This window comes from Mauremys mutica, unplaced genomic scaffold (assembly GCF_020497125.1).
Source record: "Mauremys mutica isolate MM-2020 ecotype Southern unplaced genomic scaffold, ASM2049712v1 Super-Scaffold_1559, whole genome shotgun sequence".
NCBI classification, from domain to species: Eukaryota; Metazoa; Chordata; order Testudines; family Geoemydidae; genus Mauremys; species Mauremys mutica.
Window position 1 is genome coordinate 454,939 of NW_025423353.1, and position 18,988 is coordinate 473,926.

General features: G+C 52.3%; 4 non-coding genes across 4 annotated transcripts; 2 read left to right on the forward strand and 2 right to left on the reverse strand.

Annotated features, from left to right (window-relative positions):
* Window positions 1-303: 303 nt before the first annotated feature.
* On the reverse strand, window positions 304-385 carry TRNAS-UGA. Its single transcript has one exon. It is a non-coding gene; the product is annotated as a tRNA-Ser (tRNA).
* A 2,314-nt stretch (window positions 386-2,699) lies between these two features.
* On the forward strand, window positions 2,700-2,781 carry TRNAS-GCU. The gene has a single exon. It is a non-coding gene; the product is annotated as a tRNA-Ser (tRNA).
* Window positions 2,782-9,914: 7,133 nt separating this feature from the next.
* Window positions 9,915-9,996, reverse strand: TRNAT-AGU. Its single transcript has one exon. It is a non-coding gene; the product is annotated as a tRNA-Thr (tRNA).
* Window positions 9,997-16,555: 6,559 nt separating this feature from the next.
* TRNAD-GUC lies at window positions 16,556-16,627 on the forward strand. Its single transcript has one exon. It is a non-coding gene; the product is annotated as a tRNA-Asp (tRNA).
* Window positions 16,628-18,988: the final 2,361 nt, after the last annotated feature.

Below are 18,988 nucleotides of genomic sequence, written 5' to 3' on the forward strand. Positions count from 1 at the left end.
ACCTATATTTTTCTCTCTTGGTTCTGCAGCCCCATAGCGTCGCTGACTTGGCTCCTTTCGCACTCTAGAGAGAGGAGCAGAACCAGGGCTATGGCTGATCTATGGGGCACCAGGTGAGTGGCAGAGGCTTCAGGTGCTGAGAGTTTGCCTGACCCCTCAGGGACACAGTGTGAGGTGGTGTCCCAGGGATCTCTATGAAAGGAGCAGAACAGGATTTACTTGGGGTGGGGAGACAATTGAGAGTGTCTCAGGGGGTTGTACATAGGTATTCCCCGGGTAAGAGACTGGCTACAGCACAGGCCTTGCTCTGAGCAGGATTCGAACCTGAACAGGGGAACCCTATTGGATTTCAACTCCAACGCCTTAACCACTCGGCCATCACAGCTGTGAGCACAAAACTGCCCCAATGCCAGAGAAACTGGTAAATAATCCCAATGGCCAGGTGTGAAGTCATCTGAACTAGAGAATTCTCACCGCAAACCTGGCTCCCAAAGCACAGGGGGGATTTGGGGTTTGTTCTGTTTACTTAGCCAGGTGCCACAGGAGTCTTTGCTGCTTTTACAAATCCAGACTAACACAGCTACCCCTCTGATACTCCTAGTGACGCTCTCCAATGCATCCCCATCCTCCACCCACCTTGAGCTACATAGGAGCGGATCATTATTATCCCTACTTGAAAGAGGGAGAAGCCAAGGCTGAGAAAGGAGAATTGACTTGTCTTAGGTCACACAGCCAGCCAGTGGCAGAGTTGGGAATAGGACCCAAGAGCCCTGATTTTCATACTAACCATCAGATCGTAAATTTCAAACACTGAATGACCTGAATAAAGTGCTCTCAGATGAGCTCCAGACCAACAACAGTGCACAGTAATTATTCAGCAAGTATTTGAGGAGAACTGCAATGTTAGAGAGAATCATGAACTGCTCAGGGACAATTAATGCAGCAAAATTTGTCAACATATAACAGGTTATGACTTATTTCCTTGGTCTTAAAAGAGAACAACAAGGACCTGAGTCTCCTCCCTGTCAATAACCCCCTGCTCAGCCAATCAGGGTAGAGACTGAGGACGGGAGGCTGAGGGTTCTCACCAGAGAGACCAAAGGATGGCCCAGGTCACCAGTGGGGATCACTGCCCGAGCACTATTTCAGCCCCACATTTTTGGGTGGACCTCCCACAATGGGAGCTGCCGAGCACTCCCCCGCAACACACACACACACACACACACACACACACACACACACACACACACACACACACACAGAGCTCCTGGTGTTCAGAGGGGAACAGGTGAAAGAACAAAAGAAGCAAGAGACAAAGAGAAAGGAGGAAGGGATGGATGGAGGAAAAGGCGAAACAAAAAGGACAAACCCTAATGACCCCAGTGATTTTAAGGGAAAAAATCCCAGGTGCAGAATAAAATTCTGCCTCCTTAAGCTCGTGTTTTCCATGCCTAGAATTCAACTGTCACCAGATGGATCAGACTGAACAGGTTTCAAATTTCGAGGAGGCTCTTACCTTCTAAACAGGGATGGCTGTTTTCTAGTAAAATCAGGAAAAGGGAAGGAGAAAACTCGAAAGAGGTTCCTCCTGGAGCTCACGTACGTGAACCTGAACACTCTCTCAGTCCTGAAAGAGAGACCTCGAGAAGGAGACTTGCTGAAGCAAAGCCACAGGGGTCTCTGAGGTTTCCCTGGCCGCTCACTCCTGTCCTGCCTGGCTGATGTCAGCATCTCTCTGTGAGGTCACCACCTCCCCACTACCTTTGACTAATAGTCTGAGGTCCTGCAAAAAGCCTTTGTGATGTCACTGCCACACCCCTCCCTTGCTGTGCTAATGTCCTGCCCCTGGCCAGGCACTTTGGAGGTTTGAGCTACTCCCTTGGATCACCCCACTCAAGGAGCGTTCGTTCTAGGCAGCAAGCCAGCTAGACAGGAAAACGTCAGACGCTGCTCCCAATGCTACACTCAGTTTTTCAGAAAGTAGTCGACTTTATTGCCAGGAGAGACCATTAGAGCATCTAATCTGACCCCCTGCATATCACAGGCCTCCTGTATGACACAATAGCTACTTTTGGAGCAAACACATTCCAGAAAGGCAGCTAAGACTAGAAATCACATCAGGACATGGCGAATCCACCACTTTCCTTGGGAGATTGTTCCTGTGGTGAATCATCCTCGGTGTTGACTATTTGTGCCTTAATTGTAATATGAATTTGTCTCTTTTCACCTTCCAGCCATTGGGGCTTGTTATGCCTTTCTCTGCTAGATTCAAGAGCCCTTTAATATCCAATCTTTTCTCTCCAATATGGCACTTCAACACTTCAGTGAAGTCACCTTTCAATCTTCTTTTGATAAGCTAAACAGGTTGAGCTTGTTCAATAGCTCACTAGAAGGCATTTTATACCAGCCCTCAGAACATTTATTGGCTCTTTGGTCATCAGATTCCTGAACTGCAGCTGGATGTGGCTCTTGTTCTTCTGATCATTTTGGGAAAGCGGCCCCATCATGCTGCATAGCTAGGCAAAGTAGGTGTGTCTGTGCAAACACGATCTGTTCCTGAAGTCTTTCCCCCAGCTCCTCACTAGATGTGAGGGGGGAGCTCATTCAGCCTCTGCTTCCGCTTAGTGTTTAGAAACTCCTTTTTGTCCCTATCTCTGCTGGCCTTAGATTTCGCCTCCTGGCTGTTTTGTGACAGCTCAGATGAGGTGGCTGAGTGGTTAAGGTGATGGACTGCTAATCCATTGTGCTCTGCATGCATGGGTTCAAATCCCATCCTCATCGGATGCATTTAGTCATTACTCCTCCTTTGTAGACAACCATGTCCCCCTTTGGTACAATGTTGCTTCTTGCAAACAAAAACCTTCTCAGAAACTCAGAACTCTCTTGCTTTAAATAAAATGTCTAAATTCCAGATTTCTTAAAAAAAGAAAAATTTTCTAGTCCTGTATTTCTTAATTTTTATCTCAAAAGGGAACATCCTCGTCATTTCCTCCAAACACCCTGGGACCTGCCCAAATTATTAAAATACCCTCAACCCGAGCAAGGCCAGAGCAGTGAACCAGAGCTAGTGTCTAGGCCAAGCTGTTCTGAAGGAGGCAACTCAAACATTTTCTCCCTGCTTCCCTTGGCAAGGTCTGACTGAGAAAACAAAATTCCCCAAACTGAAAAACCAATACTAATCTGTTTGGGGAGAGTTTGAAAGTATTATTGTTATTATTTTCTTCTGATTTCTGAATCAGTTCAGTTCAGTCTTTGTCCTCCAGGTGTGTTTCCAGCTAAAACCACATTGAGGGTACTGGACCACTGACCTATCAGCTCTTAACACCCAAACTTTCAGTAACTCTATTATCAGTGCCTGCAAGTGTAATTTAAACCATAGGTCCATCTAACTCTGAATCTTGTCTTCTGACAGTAGCCCATACCAGGTGCCCCAAAAGCCACTCACCAAGGTACCACTGGGAGTTGAACCCAGGAACTCTTGTTTACAAAGCTGGTGCTGTAACGAGCCAAACCATGGTACCTGCTGTTATTTAAAGCAATGTGTTTGCCCATACCTGACTCTCTGCCAGTCCCCACTGGGCCCTGACAAGTGTTGCTTGTGTTTGGCTTCTGTAAAGCAGAGGAGCAGGTGAAGTTTTGCTCCCAAGGTGTGGGTGTGATTCTTTGGACAGGTCTACACTATGAAATTAGGTTGGTGTAATTACATTACTTAGGCTGGCAATGCAGTTCTATCAACCTAATCCCGGTGTAGATAGTGGCTCAGCTGTCAGAACTTTCTGGAGTTATGAAAGGGGAGGGGCCGAGCCTCTGTAGCAGGAATGCAGGGCAGGCGAGTTCACGGCAGGCATGGTGGGATACTGGTGGAGGCCAGTTATGGTGATATAATGACCAGCAGCATTTACACTGACAATTTGTCACTTTAAGTTTGCTGCAAAAAGCTCTAGGCCTCTCGTCAAGGTGGTTTTATTTTGTCACCAAAACAGGGCAATTTTGTCGCCAGACATGGCATTGCAGTGTGTGCACCAGCCAAAAACTGCCGACCGAGGGAGCGTTGTGTGTTTTTCACACACCTGAGCAATATAATGATGCTGAAGTAACCTTGTAGTGCAGACCTGGCCAAAGATTCACACACACAAACACACACACAGCTTGCAAGGAAAACCTCACCTGCTCCTCTGCTTTGCAGAATCCAAACACAAGCAAAGCTTTTCAGGCCCCAGTGGGGATGACAGGGAGTCAGGTGTGGGCAGACACTGTGTTGTTGCCACAGGCAGGCACCATGGCTTAGCTGGCTAAAGCGCCTGCCTTGTAAACAGGAGATGCTGGGTTCAATTCCCAGTGGTCCCTTGTTGACTAACTCTTGGGCAACCTGGTGTTGGCTACTGTGGGAGGACAAAACACCGAGCTCTTTGGTCCAGCCTAGTATAGTTGTTTAAATTATACTCACAGGCACAGATAACAGAATTACTGAAAGTTTGGGAGTTAAGAGCTGATAGGTCAGTGTTCCAGCCTGTCACAGATGATCCTGCTTCCTCTGGGACAGGGTCAGGTCTGGGCTCTCACACCAAATGGCTCGTTGTGGCTGCCAGAACCTGTGGGCAGCTCATTTAGTTTGCACCGAGGGTTGAGTCCTGCTTTGTGCACCGTGTGCGAGAATGAAAATCCTAAACCGCCCTTTGAAATAACGAATGCAGCAGGACGTGTTATTGTCCCTGCCCCAAAGCAGACAGACCAATGGAGAAATGCCATTGAGTCCAGGGTAACACTCCACTGCCATTTTACCTTGTTTGCTTCCTAAACTCCCTCCCACCCTTGAGGGCTCCCAGAACCCGGTATTGAGCCTGAGCCAAGATGTCTACGCTGCAAATTTACCACCCCACGGCCCTAGCCTGGGAGCCTGCACTGGCACGGGACAGCGCTGGGTGTTTCATTGCAGTGTGGACATAGCCTAGCATTATGTCTACACTGCCATTAACACACCCAAGTCACTATTCTCCACAGAAGGACCTGGTCTGTTCCATGATGGCAGCCCAGCCTGGGTGAGTCAAAGTCTCTTTTTATACAGCCACGCCCCAGAGATCTTGACTAGGGGGGAGAGAGACACCCACCCACCAGAGATCCTTAATGGTCTGGGGTGCACCCACACACCAGGGATTCTTATGGGTGGGAGGAATGGAGACAGCCAGACACACTGAGATCACTTCCTCCCAGGAGCCGGGCCAGACAGGGAGACACAGTCCCCCTTTACAGATCTGCCAGACAACCTTCCTCCCACTCCCTCCACACAATGTTCTTATTTGGAGGTGAAGCCAGGGAAATCACATGGAGGATTCTTATCTGGGGAACTGGGGGGACCCACTTACCACCAGAGATTCTTAAGGGCAGGAGGAACAGGGACTCCCACCTCTGTAGCATGGGGGTGGGTCACCTGCTGGGCTCATCTGGGCATATTTCACCTCGTCAGCTCCCTACCATTGCCTTGGGGGCCCCTTGTTCGCTGCCTCTGGTACCCAGTTTAGCCTCCTTCCCGAGGGCTGAAACGCTTTGATCTATCTAAGGTCTGTGGGATCAATACGTGTCATGGTGTAATTCTGTGTTATTCGGGGGTCAGACTAGCTGAGCTAATGGCCCCTTCTGCCCTTAAATGCCATGAAAACATTTCCCTGGTTTCTCCTTGCGCCTGACAGACACCACGGTGAGGGGCCCAAGAGAAGATCCTGGACACAGCGCTCTGGCTCTTACGTTACTTGGGGACGTCAGCGCTTTCCTAGCAAAGCTGCTGCTAAAGCGCTGGATTTGGGGAACGGTTCGGCTCCGATTCAGAGATCTGCCTGCGGGGTGTGAACCTGCCACGAGGAGTGGGAAACGCAACCAGCAACGGGAGGCATTGGCTGAGCTCCGGGCTGCCCCCGTGTGGCCAAAGCTTAGAACTGAGCAGCGGAGTTTAAAGCTGGCGCTGGGAGGGACCTGAACACGCGCGGCACGAAGGCTCCTGCGTGTAACGCTTGTTGGGTGGGCAGCTGATTGTAGCTGATTGCCGGAGTTCAGGGCTGCACCCCGGGGTGCTGAGCAGGAGTCTGTGTGCAGGTTGGCCTCGCTATGCTGGTTTCTGGGAAGTTTGGGGTCGCCACTTCCCCTAGAGAGAGGGGAGCCAGGTCAGCCCAGGAAGGGAGGCCTGCAAAACTCTGGTAGCAATTAGCAGTGGAACTACCCCTGTGAAGAGCCGCTGCAGCCCCGCCAGGGAGAGCCAGTCTCTCTTTATGCAGCCCCCCCCCCCCCCAATTCCTCAGGACAAGGGTTTTGAGGATTGTTTGGAAAATGAGCCTTTGCTGACAAGGTTTGTCTCTGTTCATATTTCACCTTCAGGTGTTATGTTGAGGGATCTTTAGTGTATTTTTGGGAGGTTAATAACTATCTCCTCAACTTTATTTACTCAACTTAAAAATTGGTCATTTGATTTTTGCATCTCCCTGTGAAAATACAACTGACGTGTGGCTTTCTACAGGGGGTCATGATGTTAAAGTTAAGGAATTCAGTCTCTGTACTTCTGGGGGGGTGGGTTGCTTTTTTACAGCTGCCTCAGGGCCAGGCACACCGGGCTGTTAGCTGCACCCACTGTCCTTGCCAGGGGCCCCTGCTGAACCCTGGGCGGCTGCACTGCCATGCTGGGGTGACTCTGCAGGTGGAGAAGCTGCTGTGGAGCAATGTAGAGCAGGTGCAGGAAGCAGACGGGGTCACTATTCTCATTCTGAACTGCACAGTTTTCCAAATTTGGGACTAGATTCATAGATTCATAGACTTAAGGTCAGAAGAGACCATTATGATCATCTAGTCTGACCTCCTGCACAATGCAGGCCACAGAATCTCACTCACCCACTCCTGTAACAAACCCCTAACCTATGTCTGAGTTATTGAAGTCCTCAAATTGTGGCTTAAAGACCTCAAGGTGCAGGGAATACTCCAGCAAGTGACCCGTGCCCCACGCGGCAGAGGAAAGCGAATGTCCGAGAACAATTCTAGGGGAAGGTGAACGCAGAGCAATGACACTGGAGATGCCCAGACCTCCAATAGGGGCAATGTGGAAATTAATAATGGGAAGATCATTTCTGAAATTAGTCGTCACTGACAAGATTTGTCTCTGTTCCTATTTCACGCTATGGTGTTAGTTAGAGGAATCAGTATAGATTTTTACTATATTAATTAAACACTTAATTTTATTTAATCAAGCCAAAAACTTAGTATCACTTATTTTTTCTCTGTCCTAGCAAGAATGAATTGAATTTTGTGACTTTCTGGAAAGTGCAGCGAGATTAAATGTGGGAAATTCAGTCTCTGTGTTTGTGAGCTGATGTTTTCCTCTCACAGGTCAGTGCCTGCACTGAAATACCCAGAGGGATCTAAGGGCTGGTGTACGCTGGGCACTGAACTGGCAAAGCGATGTCTCCCAGGGTGTGACCCCCCACACAAACTCATAGAGTTAAGGTGACCTAATCCTGGGTTAGTTAGTGCTAAAGAAAAGGAAGAATTGTTCTGTCCATGCAGCTATTAGAGGGATGGGAAAATCCCTCCAGTCACTGTCTACTCCAAAGTGCTATAGCAGTGCCACAGCAGCATTTTAAGTGTAGACAGAGTGAAATTAGATTTATCTCCAGTTCGCACTGTGGATGCTCAGGCACTAAAGCCTGGTCTACACTAGGCGTTTAAATCGGTTTTAGGAGCGTAAAACCGATTTAACGCCAAAACCGTCCACACTAGGAGGCACCTTATATCGATTTTAATGGCTCTTTAAACCGGTTTCTGTACTCCTCGCTAACGAGAGGAGTAACGCTAGTATCGGTATTAACATATCGGATTAGGGTTAGTGTGGACGCTGATCGACGGTATTGGCCTCCAGGAGCTATCCCACAGTGCACCAGTGACCACTCTGGACCGCAATCTGAACTCGGATGCAGTGGTCAGGTAAACAGGAAAAGCCCCGCGAACTTTTGAATATTTCCTGTTTGCCCAGCGTGGAGCTCCGATCAGCACGGGTGGCGATGCAGTCCGAAATCAAAATAAAAAAAGAGCTCCCGCATGGACCATGCGGATGTGATCGCTGTAAGGGCAGGCAAATCCGTTCTATCAGCGCTCTGTTACAGAAGATGAAATTCAGAATCCTTTTTTAAAAATCTCCAGACAGACGCCATAGCAGGGACTCAGCGCACTGCATCGTGACAAGCGTAACGGAAAGCCAAAGAATCAAATGGATGCGCATGGACTGGAGGACTGAAGCTATCCTACAGTTCCTGCAGCCTCCGAAAATTATTTGCATTCTTGGCTGAGCTCCAAATGCTTCTAGGGTCAAACACAGTGTCCGCGGGTCAGGGCATAGCTTGGCAATCTACTCACCCACCCCCCACCCACCCCCAGAAGCGAAAGGTAAAACAATCCTCTGACTCTTTTACATGTCACCCTATCTTTACTGAATGCTGCAGATAGACGCGATAGTGCAGCACTCAACACCAACATTCTTGCTCCCCCCCCCCCGCCATGGGCGGCTGATGGTACAATACGATGGAAATCCATCCTCATCATCAGCCTCAGCTGATGGTACAAAAGGATTGGTAACCGTCCTTGTCATCAGCCTATTGGCCCTAATTTTTTCTGGTGGATGAATGGTGCAATATGGCTGGTAACCATCCTCATCATAGCAACAGGGGGCTGAGCTCCATCAGCCCCCACTCTTCATGTGTAAAGAAAAGATTCAGTTGCCCCTGGACTAGCAGTGGGATGCTGGGCTTCTCTTCTACACACTGCTTAATGTCCTGTCTGGACTATCATAGCAGCTGGAGGCTGCCTTCCACTCATTTCTCACTAACAAGTCAGTGTGTCTTATTCCTGCATTCTTTATTAATTCATCACACAAGTGGGGGGACAATGCTACGGTAGCCAAGAAAGGCTGGGGGAAGAACGGAATCAACAGGTGGGGTTGTTACAGGAGCACCCCCTGTGAATAGCATACAGATAATAATTTCTGCAGGCTCTGACACAGAGCAGCTGTGCTCTCTGGTTCTATGATACGGTGGTTCTCTAGCACACTTGCCTATATTAGGCAACACTGATTCTATTTTTAGATACCAAAAAGGAGGGATTGACTCAGGGAGTCATTCCCAATTTTTGCTTTTGTGCCCCTGGCTGATCGGCCAGGGGCACTTATGACAGCAGCTAATGGTACAAAAGGATGGAAGGTGCAATATGGCTAGTAACCAATCTTGGCTTTTGCGCCCCTGGCTGATTGGCCAGGGGCACTAGCAGCAAATGGTACAAAAGGACTGGTAGCCATGATCATCCTCAGTTCCAATTTATGGAAAGGTTTGGATGGTGCAATATGGCTAGTAACCATCTCTGCTGTCATGCAAAAGCAAAAGCATGCTTCTGTGTAGCGCTGCTGAATCGCCTCTGTGAGCGGCATCTAGTACACATACGGTGAGAGTCACAAACGGCAAAACAAGCTCCATGATTGCCATGCTATGGCATCTGCCAGGGCAATCCAGGGGAAAAAGGCGCGAAATGCTTGTCTGCCGTTGCTTTCCCAGACGAAGGAGTGACTGACGACATTTACCCAGAACCACCCGCGACAATGATTTTTGCCCCATCAGGCACTGGGATCTCAACCCGGAAGTTCCAAGGGGCGGGGGAGGCTGCGGGAACTATGGGATAGCTAGGGAATAGCTACCCACAGTGCAACGCTCCAGAAATCGACGCTAGCCACGGACCATGGACGCACACCACCGATTTAATGTGCTTAGTATGGCCGCGCTCCACCCGATTTTATAAATTCTGTTTTACAAAACCGGTTTATGCAAATCTGGAATAATCCCGTAGTGTAGACGTACCCTAACACTGCAATAATAACAACAGCAGCACAGTGCTTGCGTAGTTGGCAGAATTTGAACCTGCGCAGGGAGACCCCAATGGATTACTAGCCCATCGCCTTAACCACTCGGCCACAACTACTTGATATGCATCCATTTCACTGCATGAAGATTTTGTTCTCACTGAATTGTCACTTCAAATTGTTTGCTCAGACCAGCTTCCCCAGCACACTCACGGCTGCGCATCAGTGTAAGTGTGTCCTTGGGTGAACAGTGAGAATTCCTGCCCATTTCCCTTCCGTCTGGAGCAGCATGAGAGTGTGTTTGTGTGAACGACCTTGCAGTAGATTGTTGTTCATTCCCCACTCTGACAATTCAGACAGTCCCTTTCCCATTCAAATCTCCAGCACATTGTTCCAATAGCAGGGGGCAGGATTTCTCTGGGGCACTGAGGGCTGGTGCATGAATTCAGCATTGCATTCCACCCTTGATGTTTCATGGACTAACAACAGCAGCAGAAAGAAAGAGCTGAGCCAATATCTCCCTGGCAGGGATGCAGGTGCCACGTCCCCTCTGTCTGACCATCGCCATTGCAGGAGAGAAGGGTTCACTGGAATCGAATGCCCTGGCTCAGACCAAAGACACAGGGAGGTTTTGCTGTTCATGGATCTGTGCAAAGGAAATTTTGTCTCTGTGTGAAACTGAGGCAGGAAATGAAACGTCCACATGGTGGCCCAATGCTCTATGGAATGTGGGTGAAGGACTCGGGCTGAGAAATGATTTAACAGGGGTTTGTTTCAATTTATTGCCCTGATTAAAATCTATGACTAAAAGGCAGCCACTGTTGTTAGTACTTGTACCTGTGTAGGGACACCCCAGTGGGTGTCAAGTCCATTGCCTTCACCAGGGGCAGTTGATTATTTTACAAATTTCTTGGTCAAGGCCCGGACTCCAGAGAAAACAATACACTGCTGATAAGAAGAAGTACATCAAAAGATTTTGCAGCCACCATGGGCATAACTATGATGTGTCGTGTTTCACTCTTTATATCTGGTGCCACCTCCTTTCCCTTTAGCCTTGTAGTTGACTAAGGGCAAAGCTGAACATCTCCTCAGATACCAGGGAGTGTTTATGTCCATTGCTGCTACACAGGTGTTTGATGTTGCTGCTTTCAGTCCTCTGGCTCTGCTGGGATAAGGAACAATTCAGGCTGTCACTGAACTGAAGGAGGAAGATCAGTTTTTGACAGGGAGAGGGACGCCTCCTCTTAAAGGTGTTTGTCTGGCTGGCAGTCCTGGTTCCCAGGTCTCGCCTGTGGGGCTCCAGCAGTTTTGGGAACAGGTCACTCCCTTGGCCCCACCTGCCGCTCCCAGGCGCTCCCCTCCAGGGGCCATATCAGTGCAGCGGAGCTGAGCAGCGTCTGCCTGCTCGCTCCAGTGGCTGCCGGCCCCTCTCCATGGCAGGGCAGGGTGGGGCTGTGCCTCCGCGCGCTGCCCCTGCCTGATCACCCCTGTGGCCAATGGGACGCTGTGGGGGTGATGCCTGGGGGCAGCAGCATGTGGAGGCCCCCCAGCTCGCCCCGCCTTAGAGCCCCAGGTAAGCGCCACACTCCTGACCCCCTTCCTGAGCCTGCACCCCCACCCCCTCCTCATATACTCACTCCCACCCCCAAACTCCCTCCCAGAGCCTGCACCCCAATCCCCAGCCCCAACCCAGGGCCTGCACCCTAGACCTCCTCCCCACACCCAAACTCCCTCCCAGAGCCTTAGGCAGGTGAGGGGCGGAGTTTTGGGGGGCGGGTTCTGGGCAGTATGAGTGACATTATTGGCCCACTGGGAGGACTGCAGGACTGGCCCTGGCCCTAAGGTAAATTGTGGTTGAGACTCTGCTTTAAGGGATTGGAGCAATGCTGGAGAGACTGACGGGCAGGGAGCTGGGGAGCTGTGTGTGCTCCAGGGAGAGTTGTTGTTGTGCTCTGGTGACACAGAGCGGGGGTGGGGAGTTTGTAAGCTGTGGTGTTTGTATAGAGATAACGTTTACTAACCCCCAGGTTAAAAACTGTTCCTGCTCTGGGCTATACAGGACACTCTCTGTTGTGAGTGTAGGTCAGTGAGTGAATGTTTCCCTGCAGGGTAATAGGTTCCTACTTCCAAGCCAAATGATTCCCTTTAAAAACTTTTTCAAATGAAAATCGATTTCCAGACCCATCTCCAGTATGTTCAGGAGTTCGCTGAATGGGGGCAGGGGGCTTGAAAAGAATTTAAACTCTCAGCATTTTCCTGTGCAAATGAATAAAGACCTAGCAGAGCTGTCCAGCAGCTGAAATCAGTTCCAGTCCTCGGCATCTCTCAGAGGGACACTTGGTAGCTGAGGCATCTGGGACACCTCTGTGGTGAGGACAGGTGAAAAAATGCTGGATTCAATGAAAGCTGAGCCCATAGGAGGGGAAGGTGAACGGCAGCACACACAGGGTCATAACACTCAGACACGGGGCTTCGCTGTCACTGCCCCTGTGTTTTCCATCATTTCTATCCTAAGGAACACACCCTCCCCCTCCCCCACACACTGTCACACACAACCTTCTCCCCTTGAGCCCCATCCCACCCCTACCCCTCCCCCCACACACGCCATGGGACACAGCCTCTCGGTGACTCACCCAGATGGGGGCTTGTCTCTGCATCTCCCCAACAGGGGAGCAGAGAGCCGAAAGGGCCACAGGAGACCAATGGAGCTAGGCAGGGATAGAAAATACTTCCCCTCCCTTCCCAAGAGTCCCGTTAATCTCACCCATGAGACGTTCCAGCAACGGGTGGGCTCAAAGCACCAACCTTCCCCTCAGCAACGGAAGGGGGAACCAGCTCTATCACATGGAAGGAGGCTCCCCACCTCTGCTGCTGCCATCCTGCAGCCTTTAATATGGATTTGTTTTAGCTAATGCAACCCCCCCACTCCGCTAATCCATCCATGAAACATGGAGACAAGCCCCTGGAAAGAGGGTCTAGTGGTGCAATGGGTTAGTGCCCAGTACTTACAGAGCAGTGCTGAGTGGAGTCATGCTGAACTTGTGAGTTTAAACCTCAGCTACAACACTAATTTCCTTTAAGCAAATGGCTTCTGCCAATCATTTTGCCCTGCAGAAAATACAGTCGCAGCTCAGAAGACACCAAGGTCCCCTTGCTTTACAGAGAGCAGGGCAGATTCCACAGATCTACCAGGCTCTGCTCTCCACCAGCCGCCTGTGTTAGAAGGAGTCGAGCAGAGCCCAGAGCACTGCCCCCGACTCCCCCTCAGTCTTTGCTCCCCAAACCACCTGTGTGCTCACCCTCTTCGCTGTGAGACTCAAATCCTGCCTGGCTTTCTGTATGTTGGGGTTTTTTTTTTGTCTGTCGTGTTGATGTGCATGTGGGTCCTGTGTGATTTTTGTAGATGCCTTGCATAGTTTTGTGTGAATGCATGGGTGTCTGTATGACTTTTGCATGCAGATTGTTTTTTGCTAAGTATTGTTTTGGTATGTGGTTTTTGTGCTTTCCTGTTGTGGGCTTTTGCTGTATTTTTTGGTTTGGATTTGTTCTGTTTTGTGTGGCTTTCCCTTATGTGTATATGGCTCTGTGTGCTGTGTGGGTTTGGTTTTTGTTTATGTCTGTGTGGGCCTGTGCAGTCTGTGATGTTCTCTTTCTCTCTGTTTGTCTCTCTGTTTGTATCTTCATGTGTAAATTCACTGGAACTTTTCAAACTCTCCACAGCTTTGCCAATTTTCACCAGGAATTTTACTCATTAACAAATTCTCACTTGTTCCCTACCAGTTGGTGACCATCGCCCCAGGGGCCTGTCAGTCTCAGGGTCCTGATTTCCCATTGACCCTTCCCCCTTCTATTGGGACTGGGAACTAGCCAACCAAAAAAATCCCACTCAGTTTTAGTAAAGGGCCAACAGTCCCCTTACACAACCTGGGCCTGTGAGGGAGGGAGAGCTCAGTGGTTTGAGTATTGGCCTGCTAAACCCAGGTGTGTGAGCTCAGTCCTTGAGATGAGCCATTTAGGGATCTGGGATAAAAATCTGTCTGCGGATTGGCCTTGCTTTGAGCAGGGGGTTGGACTAGATACCTCCTGAGGTCCCTTCCAATCCTGGTATTCTATGATAGGGTCACCAATGTTCAGAGAAACTAGCACAAGCTGGGCCCATGGTGTAATGGTTGGCATGCTGGAATCTGAGTTCAAATCTCAGTGGGACCTTATGGTAAATCCCTGGAGATCCAAGCGCTTTCCTATCTCCAGCTGTATAAAAATGAGTTGTTTACCTTTTGCTGAGTGACTTATACCCACTGGAGCCAGGTCTTTGGTTGGAATGGGGTCTAGAAGTGGCTATGGTTTGACTGGGTGTTTGGGATTTCTGATGCCCACAAGTTTGGCCCTTGTGCTTTCTACCACACTTTTCTCTTGCCCACATGGCGCTTGAAGAAAGGAGTGTCAGGGCCAGGTTTCATAGTCATGGAAAGGCAGGAGGGAGGAAGAGCCCCAGAGCCCTCACCCCCGTGCCCCAGCCCAGAGCTTCCTCCCACACCTGGAACTCCTCATCCCTGCCCTCACCCCGTCCTGGACCCCAACCCCCTGTCTCAACCCACAGCCCCCTCCTGCACTCTGAATCCCTCGGCCCCACCCTGCAGCCTGGAGCCCCCTCCTCCACCCCAAACCCCTCATCTCCCCACAGCTCCCACAGGCAGACCCTGGAGCTCCCAGCAGCCATGGGTGGCCGGGGAGCCCCCACAGCCCCACACCACTGTGTATGGACCCTGCAGCTCCTACGAGTGGACCCCAGAGCTCCCAGCCGCTGTGAGCGGACCCAGGATTTCCCAACAGGCCTTGATGGCGGGAGGACCCTGCAGCCCCACGTCATTGCTAACAGACCCTGCAGTGCCGAAGCCCCGGGAGCTCCCGGCCGCCCCAGGCAGGAGAGGAGCCCCCAGCGCTCAGACACCGCAGGCAGAGCCCGGAGCTCCCAGTCACCGGGGCGGGGGGGTGAGGAGAAGCCGCAGCCCCCGGCCATTGCAGGTGGCCCCGCAGCTCCCAGCCGCCGCGGGTGGGCGGACACCAGAGCCCCCCACTGCCATCAGGACCCCGCGGCCCCAACGGGCAGGAACCGTCACCCCGCGACCGGCAGAAAACAGCCACGCACGGAAGCGCCTCGCGCCCTGTGACCCCGGTGCTGCGGCTTCTCGCCAGACGGGAGGCGGCGCCGCTGCTGCGGTCTCGGTTCCTCCGCCCGGCAGCGGGACCCGCCCCGCGCGGCCTCGCGCCGCTTCTCGCGGGCGGCGCTGAGCTCTGAGCGCACAAGGCCCTGGCGGCTCCACCCCGCATCGCTGTAAGACAACGTCACCAATGGGAGCTGAGCCTGTCAGAAACGTCAGTTGGGGAGGGCCCAATGGGAGACCAGCTTTCAGAGACCCGCCCCACACAAGGGCCAATGGGTGATTAGCTGTCAAAAAACACTAGGCAGGACAGCACCAGCCAACCAGGAACCGCCCCTCATCTCAAGCCCCCAAACAGCCCCCCCACCCCCCACCTGTCCTATGCCCCACAGCAGCAGCCAGCACCGGGTGGCTCGTGTCACACCCCACAGCAACCCCCAAAGCAGAGTCTCAATTCCCCTCCCCCACCACTGCTCTTCATTAGGTAATAAAAACCTCACCAAAAAAGAAAGAAGACACTTCCTGCTTCCTACAACCAAGCTTCTCCCGCAGCCCCTTCCCCATGTCTGGCCACACGCTCCCAGCTCAGGGTGACCACACACCCCGTCGAGGCAGGCTCTGCTCAGCCCGGCTCCCCACAGCCTGCACTAAACATGTGGGTCCCAACCCCAAAACTTACTCATATTTTACCCCAATGGCCCCAAACTGCCGCTTTTAATATGCAGATAAGGTGCTGCCACACTCAGGCCACACCCGAGCTCTGTCGTGGAGCCACCCAGCAGAGAACCAGGTGATATTTAAATTAGCCAGGACGCCGCTCTGTCATTTCCCTCTGCTCCCAACAGGTGGCGCCGGAGAGCTCCGAGCTCGCTCAATTCCCTTTCTCGCGTCGGCTTCAGCCCCCGGGTTACAAACGCACCAACCGGGGAGCAGGAGTGCGGGACTGCTCCAGGGTGACCAGATGTCCCATGTTTAAAGGGACAGGCAGGTCCGGGAGGACTTTTTCTTATATAGGAGCCTATTACCCCCCCACCCCTGTCCCGTTTTCCACAGTTTCTTCAAGGTCACACTATGAGGCTGCTCTGCGGGGACGGACTTGCACACTTGGGAGCCATCAGCCGGATCTGCATGCCTGGGAAGCTGCGTCCCTCCAGAGGCGCTTGGGAAGCCAAAGGGGCCGTGGGTGAGTTTGTGATGAGGTGAGTGTGAAGTGTGGAAGGGGGAGGGTGGCAAGAGGAGGTTTTGAGAGGAAAAAAGGTGCTGCTGAGCTGGTAGGGGAGGGCAAGGTCCCAGGCGGGTGTTGTGTGAGGAGCTGTGTAGGCCCCGAAAGGCGTCCTGCTGGGCAAGGGCAGGTGAGGAGGGCCAGGGCTTTTCCCAGGGCTGTTGCTGCGGCCAAAGCCTTTGGGAAGCAGAAGAGGGCCAGGGGTGCTGTTGCCTGCTGGGGCCCATGCGACGGTGTAGGTGTACGCTGACCATAGCTGGTCTGTGGGAGCTGGGGCTGCTCCCCGTGCCCCTTTCCTCGTTAGTATAGTGGTGAGTATCCCTGCCTGTCATGCGGGAGACCGGGGTTCGATTCCCCGACGGGGAGGGTGACCCCTTTTCAAGGGGGGAACAAAGAAATCCCTGGCCTGCCCACCACATGCCTTCCATTCTCCTTCGACGGCCACTTCCCTTCGCACCCCGCACTGATGACTTTCATCTCCAGAGAGACAATTACCTCGCAAGGACACGCTGGCCCTAGCCAAAGCCTCTCCCTGGCCTTCCGCCCCCGGGCCCAGCTTCGGGGCTGGCACGTTTCAGAGCGGCAAAGGGAAATAGGCTGGCCAGGGGCATGAGGACAATGACCCAGACAAACGGGGAGGGACCTGGTCCAGGGGTGGAGGAAGACAGAAAAAGGGACAGGCATGGGATTGGCTTCCTGTCTTTTTTCCTTTGCTCAGCATTTGACCTGTGACTGTAATGGGGAGGCTTGAGAAAGACCTGTGGCCGCCGGCGAGGTAGGTGGCCGCCCCGAGAGCACAGAGCTGAGCATTTTCCAGTGTGCTGCTTCCTGTACCCCCAGCGCCTGGCCGTGATCGTATAGTGGTTAGTACTCTGCGCCGTGGCCGCAGCAACCTCGGTTCAAATCCGGGTCACGGCATTGCTTTTTGGTGGGGAGGGGCTATCCTGCAGCACGCCTCGTGGTTTTTCCATCCTGGTGTTACAGAGATAGTGTACTTTCTTTCTTTCTTTTAATAAAATCCTTTTCTTTTTAGAACCTGATTGATTTCTTCCCTTGTTTGGATTTTCAGGGGAAGTGGAGGGGGAAAAGTGAATCCCTCTTTGTTTGATTCAAGGAGTTTGAATCAAGGTATCTTTCCCAACAACTAGGAGAGGGGGAAGAAGGTGGGGGAATGGTTTATTTCCCTTAGGGTTACGAGTCAAGGAGTTTGGATCTGTGTTCCCCAGGGAAGGTTTGGGGGAACAGGGCGTGTGCTAGACACTGGAACTTCTAGAGGGTGGCAGCTTTACCAGATCTAAACTAGGATTTAAGTTGAGAGGGGCCCATGCAGGTCCCCATCTTGTGGATGCTAAAGTTCGAAGTGGGGAATAAACATATGACGGGGCGATGCCCGCATTCTCCCAGCCTGTCGACTAAGGGCTCCTGATGAGCGTGGTGGACGGGAAATTCGGCCATCTGACTTTTGGCCTTGCTGCCCGTAGCGGTCAGGCCGAAAAATCAAATCCATCCTCCCCAGGCCCACAGCCACCCAGGGGCTCCTCTGCACCATCTTGCCTCCACGAGTGCCGCACTCTGACCAGCTGAACCAGGCAAGCCACGGGAAACTTCTCAAGGTCTTCCCCTGGTGTGGGCTTGGATGCGAAAAGCACCTGGCCGTTCACCAGCTGTTGCAAGAAGTGTGCAGAGTAGGAGTAGCGATGGGGCTGTAGCTTTCCACAGCATCTCAATTTGGGCAGCTTTCCATTCCCCTTTTCTGTGTAATGTCCCTCCCACGGGTTTCACTTGCGGAGCTGTACGACTCTGGCAGGGTGGCCATTTAGAAATCTTTTCCTTGCTTTTCTTTTTCGCCTGGCCCCAGCGTTAGGACCGTTTGGGTGTTTCAGTGTGTGTGTTTTCCCATTTGGAGGCATTTGGAAGTTTGGAAGGGGAGCCGAAAGAGGAGTCTTTTTCACAAGCAAGTTGGCTTTCTGCACAGGTAGGGCCCTTGGCCGTAAAGCTTAGCTCCGTCAGTGCGTCTGCATGGGGTTCCTCCAGTGCCTCAAGAGCCCGTGCAAAACTCTCGGTGTGGGCGTTTGGCTTGCGCCAGTCAGAGTGCCGTGCCTGCGTCTTCCCAGGGCCGGCTCCCGTGAGGCACGCATAACTTGGGAGGAAAGGGGTAGAAGAGAAAGCAAGTGAAGCTGACTTCAAGTGGTGGTGCCCCTGGGCGGAGTGGTCCTCCTGCTCCTTCCTGTCGGAGGGGTGGGCTTGGGGGGTCTGGCTGTGGGCGGTGGGAGGATGGTGTCCAGGGGAGTCCCAAAGGTCACCCTGCGCCGGCGGAGTGTGAAGCCTCTCCCCTAGGTTGGGGTGCCGAGTATTAAGCCTTCCTCTGTGGCTTGGGCTGGGGAGCGTGATCCGGCGTCGGGTACATTTGGGTGGAGCTGGCGACCGGCAAGAATTCGGGCCATCAGGTCAACCCTCTGTGGACAATGGGGGCGAGCTGGCAGGCCTACGATTTTGGCTTCGCGGGCGGGCAGCTCAAGCCTGGCCTCCTATGAGCCTGGAAGGCAGCCGGCCGGGCCCACCCGTCTCCAAGTTCCTTTCAGGCAGCAGGTGGATCGAGGAGCCCAGGGAGGGGAGCCCAAGGATGTGTCAGAAGCTTGGTCCTGCCCAGCGCCTGCGCCCAGCAGGGCTCTTGCCCGCTCCTGGCCCACCTGGTTTTGGCCTCTGCCACCCGTAGCAGTCAGCCAA